At 38.0% G+C, this 7,289-nt stretch overlaps 1 long non-coding RNA gene across 1 annotated transcript; it reads left to right on the top strand.

Moving 5' to 3' along the window:
• The first annotated feature begins 659 nt into the window (after window positions 1-659).
• Window positions 660-5,481, top strand: LOC141574009 (uncharacterized). Its single transcript, XR_012500507.1, has 3 exons — window positions 660-798; window positions 2,823-3,017; window positions 3,764-5,481. It is a non-coding gene; the product is annotated as an uncharacterized LOC141574009 (long non-coding RNA).
• The last annotated feature ends 1,808 nt before the right edge of the window (window positions 5,482-7,289 follow it).

Raw genomic sequence — 7,289 nt, 5'->3', positions numbered from 1 at the left:
GATTAAGCAAACAGGGAAACAAAATTTAGTATAGTAGCCAGCTTATGTTATTACCTAAAAAATAGCCTTGCAGCTAGAGAGCAAAGTTCAAATCAGTTTCTAAAGTATGTGTAAAATATGATCCAGTTCCTGCCTGGTTTGTAAACACGTATGCATACTGCAGAATGTAAAAGCAGGCTAATTTCCAACAGAAAAGATCATTTCTCAGCATTTCTTTCAAAGGTAGTTGCAAAATCATTTTTACTAAATTTTCTGTGCCCATCTCTGACAGAGTTTTCACACCAGGGATGTAATTATCTACTTTTTTGTTAAAATCATACTGAACATCAGAAAGTGTTCTGAATTATATTTTAGCCTTTATGTTGGGAAATACTGTGAGACTTCTTCTAAATTAATGGGGGGAAGGGCATTCATTGTAGCTCTTGTAGACTGATAAGCCTGCACTAAATTATCTTTTTTTAAATTTTAATTAAAGTAATTAATTAATTTTTTGCAGGGGGGTGGTAATTAGGTTTTTATTTATTTATCTTATTTTTAGAAGAAGTACTGGGGATTGAACCCATGCCCTTGTGCATGCTAAGAATATGATCTTTCACTTGAGCTATACCCTCCCCCATAAATTATCTTTAATAAGGACTTTTTCTCTGTTTTGTTATTTTCTTTTATGTACAGATGCACAAAGCAGGGTCATCAGAAGCCTCTCAGTTCCAAAGATGATAATAGTGAAAAACATTGTGCAGTGACAGTGAATCCTTGGCATATGAAGAAAGATTGTAAATTCCTGAATGAATTAAGAAGGTATTGTTACATTAACATATATGTAACCATGGCTCTCTTACCTTTATTTTTCACTTTATAATGAAGATACTTCCCACCCATCAAGGTTGCTTTGTTTGATATACGGAATATCTAAAGCCTTTTCTGCAAGTTTTTTAAATAAATAAGAGCAGGTAATTTATCAGAAGTGTGAATGGTGTAATCTGCTCTGTCTAGTATGGTAGCCACCAGCCACATGTGGCTATAGTGAATTGAGATGTTCTATAAGTGGAAAATACATAATAGATTTTCAAGACTTCGTACAACAAAAATAATGTAAAATATTTATTAATAAGTTTTAAAAGTGTTAATCACACTTTTGAAATGATAGTATATTGGATATTTTGGGATAAATATAATTATTACTGGAATTAATTTCACTTGTTCCTTTTTATTTTCTAAATGGGATTGCTGGAAAATTGTGACTTCACTATGTTTCTATTGACAGAGCTGGCTTCTAACTTATTGCAAATAATATGAAAAGAAAACTTTGATTAAAAATTTTGTAATTGAGTAGTTGATTTACATCATATTAGTTTCAGGTGTACAACACAGAGGCTCAACATTTTTATAGATTATATTCCATTTAAAGTCACCATAAAATAATGGCTATATTTTCCTGTACTGTATGATACAGCTCTATAACCTATCCATTTTATACATAGTACTTTTTATCTTTCAGTCCCCTAACCCCTTCCTGCCTCCCCTCTTCTCCTTCTCCCCATTGGTAACAACCAGTCTGTTCTGTGTACCTGTGAGTCTATTTCTGTTTTATTATAGATATTAATTTGTTTTATTTTTTAGATATACATATAAGTTAATACATAGAATATTTGTTTTTCTTTCTCTGACTTATTTCACTTAGGATAATACACTGTAGGTCCATCCATGTTATTGCAAATAGCATTATTTTATTTTTTATGGCTGAGCAGTATTCCATTGTGTATGTGTGTGCATGTGTATATATATATGTGTATATATTATACATATATATATAATATACCACACCTTCTTTATCCAGTCATCTGTCAGTGAACATTTGGGTTGTTTCAGTGTCTTGGCTATTGTAACTAGTGCTGCTGTGAATATTGGGGTGCATATGTCTTTTTGAATTATATTTTTCTCCAGACATATACCCATGAATGGGATTGCTGGATCACACAGAAGTCTATTTTTAGTTTTTTAAGGAACCTCTATACTGTCCTCCATAGTGGCTGCACCAATATACATTCCCACCAACCGAGTAGGAGGGTTCCTTTTTCTCTTAAAAGGTCAAAAATTCTCTACATTTATATACTTTCCTTACAGTTTAGGACATAATTTGGCAAAAGCCAGATAGAATTAAATAGCAGTAAATACAGTATTTTTTTTAAATGGCCATGCATTATGGATAGGTATATTATTGATGAGTTGTTTCCCTATTTTTGTAGATGCAGAAGTTTTTATAGCTTCACGGACATCTCAGTCTCGCAGAGAGAAAAATTTCTTTGCATTTTGCTGAACTTGTCCGGGTGGCTTTATCGAATTTTGTCCAGGCCTGCAGAGGTGAATACACATCCAAACCTGAACCATTTGAATGTCTGCAAGATTTTAAGAGTCTAGAATGTCAGATCTGGACTAAAACTCTGGTAAATGACATCAGTGAGTGGACTCAAGAAAACTCCATTTGAGTGCAAAACATTTCATAAGCCAACAAAGGCTTTGAAATTGTGGCAAAGCCAGAGACTTTTGTGCTCCACATATGGCCACAAACCCATGGGAACAACCACAGGCCTTCTGGAGTGCCAAGGGAATTCCACGTGAGGAGTCCAGCACTCACAGGAATCCAACAAGTCCCTACCAGCCAGAGCACCTTCAATGCTACTGTGCTGTTTTGAGCAAATGTCTCTTCATCAGGTTCAAATTGGTTTTTTTATTTTTATTTTTTTGCATAAAAAAAGAATCAAACAACTCCTTGTTCCCTTGGTGAAAGTAAAAGACTAACATTTTCTGATTTCTTTTGACAGAGAAAACATGAGCCTATGAATCTAAACTCATCTGTGATGGTCTGCAGTTGGGAGCAACCAGATCAGTGTCAGTCCCTTTGCAGCCATTGGCTGGGAGCCTGCATGTTACCTGGAATGATATTTGAAACATGTCACCCTAGCCGTGCCTTCGCTGTGGGCTGGGAGGCTAGTCAGTCAGAATCTGCATTATGGAAGGTATGTTTCAGATCCAAAGCTAGGAGATCTTTTTTAATAGCCAGAGAATGTAGTCATAAATATATCTATTAATGTATTTATGCAAGAAACTTTTTAAAGATTTTTTTTATTATAAAAGCTTACCCCCCAAAATTGAAAATGAAAGAACAGTGGAATTAAAAACCATCTGTACCTTAATTATACATAAAGAATCTTAAAATCCTTCTAAATATTTTTTTTTAAATGTAGATATTTTCCCCTTCCAAAAAGGAAAATTATTATTTCACATTTTTTTGGCCTTTAACTTTTATTATATATTCCATATCAGTAAATATAATTCTTTAAATCCCTTTTAATGGCTGTTTAACACTATATTGAACAGATATGTAAATAGTCCTAGGTTTCAGAAATTTAAAAAATTGTCATTACAATACCACTGCAAAGAATACTTCGGTGTTTCTATTTTTAGTTACTAATTTGGACTAAAAATTAACAAGTTTGCTTTTCTTCATCTAAAACATTGGTTATTTTATGAATGAACTGTAAGGATTTTAAATAACTTTTCAGTAATTTCAACAAAGAAATTATCTTTAAGGCAAAAATATATGATGGTTTTCAAATCTATTTTTATTATATCTCCACTTTTACAAGTGTCATGTGTGTGTGTATTTGCACAAGTGCTTTAACAACCAGCAGTGTAAGAAAAATCTGTGTACTAAAAATGTGAAAATAGTTTCCTGGTTTGTGTTTTCATTCTCCCAATATAGGTTTTGGATGACAAGCTTATATTTGCAAAAGTACACACCCTGTGGGAGGTGTTCTGTACATACACTGAGATACTGCACATAAAATTGCCTCCGAAGCCCAATAATCTGAAAACCCGGTCTTCAGCCTTTGATAATTTCAGCTGTTTTATGAAAGTCCTCCAAGTGGATGAAAGTATCATCAAGCCGGAGCAAGAGTTTTTCATTGCCCTATTTGAGAAGAGTTACGTGAATGACTTTTATATTCAGGATAGAGATACATCCTTAAATCCAGCCACCAGAAGCCGCATTGTAAGTCTAAACCGAGTTTAGCTGCTGTCTTGGGGGTGATTTAGAACCTGCTGTTGAATTATCAGTGATTTGGTTTGGTTGGTTTGGTTTGGTTTTTAAAAGCTGCCCATAAAAAGGAAAAAAGAGAAAGAAAAGAAATATGCCTACAGATTCCTGTTAGGATAGTAAACAGTGGCTGGTTAGTTACCCTGTATAAACCACACACTCTCTTAGAATCTTTTTAGGTTTACTTCATCCTTTCTCAGATCAAGTATCAAGTAAGGGACAGTGTTAAAAAAAAATTCGGGATTAACAGGCTTGTGAGCTCCGGGATCTGCAAGGCAGCTTTCCCTCCCCATGGTGTAAGTCAAATGGCAGAAATGAAATAAAGCACCTCATGTATCCTCCGGTGTTAACAGGAAAAGGCTAATCTTCTTGACCTTGTTTCTTCCTGGGTAAAATGAAGATAATATGTCAGGAGGCGACAAGCTCATTTAGGGCAGGAACCATGTTGTCTTGTTCACTGCTGAATCCCAGGCACCGGGAAGGCTGAGTTTAACGAGTGAATGAATGAAATGTAGTTCCCCCAGAGTTAGCATGTGGGGCAGTGTGGATTAGCAGCTAAGAGCATAGACTCGAGAGGGGAGGGTACAGCTCAAGTAATGGGGTGCATGCTTAGCACGCATAAGGTCCTGGGTTCAGCCCCCAACACCTCCTCTAAAATAGACAAATAACCCTAATTACCTCCCCACCCCCCACCAGAATTACCTTATTATCTCCCTGCCACCAAAAAAAAAAAAAAAAAAAAAGGAGAAGTGCCAAGAGCATAGACTCAGGCTGGAACACCTGTGCTGGTTTCTCGCTGTTGACCTTGTAAAAGTCATTTAGCCTCTGTGTTTATCAAGTTCCTCATCAATAAAATGGGGATAATAATAGTACCCACCTCATAGAGTTGCTATGGGGATTAATGAATATGTGTCAATGTTAGAACAGCCCTGGCTAATAGTAAGTACTATGCATCTGTCAGCTCTGTTCATAATTACTGACAGATGTTATTAACAACCAAAGAAGTATTAGTTCTTTGTAAGGGAAATGCATGTAAGACCATTTCATTTATCATTATCTGTAATTCAGGCTTTTTCCCTCTGAAATACCATTTTCTGTCTGTGCACTAGAAAGCCACAGGGCTTTCCAAATTTCATCTGTGAGTTCTTGTCATGATGGCAATACTGCAGAGTGTTGACATTTTTTAGGGACTCCGTCTGAGATGACAGCAACCCCTCAAATTCAGGAGCATTTCTCTAACTGATAACATCTCGCATGAAATGAAGTTTTTAAAATGTAACTGCTTCAGATGCTTAATGATGCCATAAATGCAAGGATGTTATATCTAAGCTCTTTAAATAAATCCTGTCATTGAAATAAAGGAAATACTATATTATAGCGCTCTATGACTTTGTTATCTTTGCTATCCATTTATCTGACTCTCTAAGACCAAAGAAAGCAAAGACTGAGATTGATAATTACTACTGTGTGGTACATGTGTTTGTGGATGAAGACAACACTGAAATGCACTGTTTAAGATATTAAAATGGACACTAAACAGCTGCTTGATGCACATGCATGAACAGAACAGGGAGCTGGGTGCAGGGAGCAGACACTGAGCTCCCTGGGTCAGAGACCTAGAATGGCAGTCCAGCATAGGAGTCCACATGTTTTATATTTATGTCCCAGCAAAATTAGCAGTGAGAGTCTGAAATGAACTTTGGGGACACTTGCAAACAGCTGTCATGATTAATACTGTGGGACACCAGGATTCTACAGTGTTTGGTTGGCATTTGCGCACAACAAGTTCTTTTCCACTAAAGCCTCTTGTAACTGCTGGTCCCACATCCAGGCTGAGGAATCATCTCATGTGGTGTTTGGGAGGGAGGTAAGTGGAGTCAGGACCCATGTTAAGGCTGGGTGGGTAATAATCTGGTTCTAGTACAGGAGAAAGGAAAGTAGGTCAGGAGGGAAGGAGAATGACTGGATTTAAATTTTGTTTCTTGAGTAAGCTAAATATATAGCATCATGTCAAGTTTCTTTGTTGTTTATATTCCATGTGCTGTCACAGAATAACTACTGAATTGTGGGGACAAAAAAGCCTGGGTTTTAGAATTGACCCTGCCCCTAACCAGCCAGAGCCCAGGTTCCTCTGGGTGTCCAAGGAGGGGGCTGGACCGTCAGGTGTCCCTCCACTGCAGCAGTTTGGGCACTTGGGTGGCCTAGTTTTTTTGCTGTGGAAGACTGGCCCGGATGTAGGACATTCAGCATCTGCAAGGCTCTCACCAGGTACCCACGGTGGACCCAGGACTGTAACATCCAAGCGTTCCTTTCCGTCCACGTTTGCAAATGACCCTCAAGGGGTTAGTATTAATCCTGGGTGAGAATTATAAAAAATTATATGGTACCTCCATCCCTTCTGGCAAGTGAGGGCCCCTTATTTACAAATGACCACGAAGTGTTAGCACCACATTTAATCAACAGAACATGTGAACACGTGGTGACAGTGATGCTCACCTGTTTGTTTCTGCTTCCCAGTGCAACTTCAGCCTCCATCAGAGGACATCAGCTACCCCAGCGAACAGGACTTTCTGTACAGGGAATGGGCTCCTCCTCGAAGCATAGACAAGATGCAGCCCTTAGATCTCATCAGGTGAGCTGTTGTGGAGAACACTCCAGTAGGAAGGGCTCAGGGTTGCCCTCATGGCAATTGAGTGTGACAGTCCTCCAAGAGTGTTACCAACCAGGAAGCTCACAGGAGCTCTGAGCTTTGTTGCCCCAAGTTTTTACTGGAGGCTTTATTACAAAGACATGATTTATTGGGTCACTACCGACATGGCTAACCCAAACCCTAACTGTAACACAAAACTTTCCTTAGCCCTAACCGTTGAGCCCCTTCCTCTCCTGGTGGTCACTCACTTGTCACAAAGCTCAAAGCCCCACTCCTCTAATCACATGGTTGGTGTCTCTGGCTGGCCAGTCTCCATCCTGAGTCATCTCATGAAAACAGGCCATCCAAGGGTCCACCATGAATAGCAAAGACAATCCTATCTTGGGAAATTTCAAGGCTTTAGGGGTTGCCGTCCAGGAACTGGGACCAAAGACCTACCAAATTCTTCATTAAACAGGAGTAAATGTTAGATTTCACTTAAATTATAAAATAAGAGAGAAATTCTCACTGCTTTGCTGTATCTGCTGTTCGACACCGTTTCAC

The sequence above is a fragment of the Camelus bactrianus genome, chromosome 19 (assembly GCF_048773025.1).
Source record: "Camelus bactrianus isolate YW-2024 breed Bactrian camel chromosome 19, ASM4877302v1, whole genome shotgun sequence".
Taxonomy (NCBI): domain Eukaryota; kingdom Metazoa; phylum Chordata; class Mammalia; order Artiodactyla; family Camelidae; genus Camelus; species Camelus bactrianus.
The sequence above is the reverse complement of the archived record's forward strand: the minus strand, read 5'-3'. Positions and strand labels throughout refer to the sequence as shown.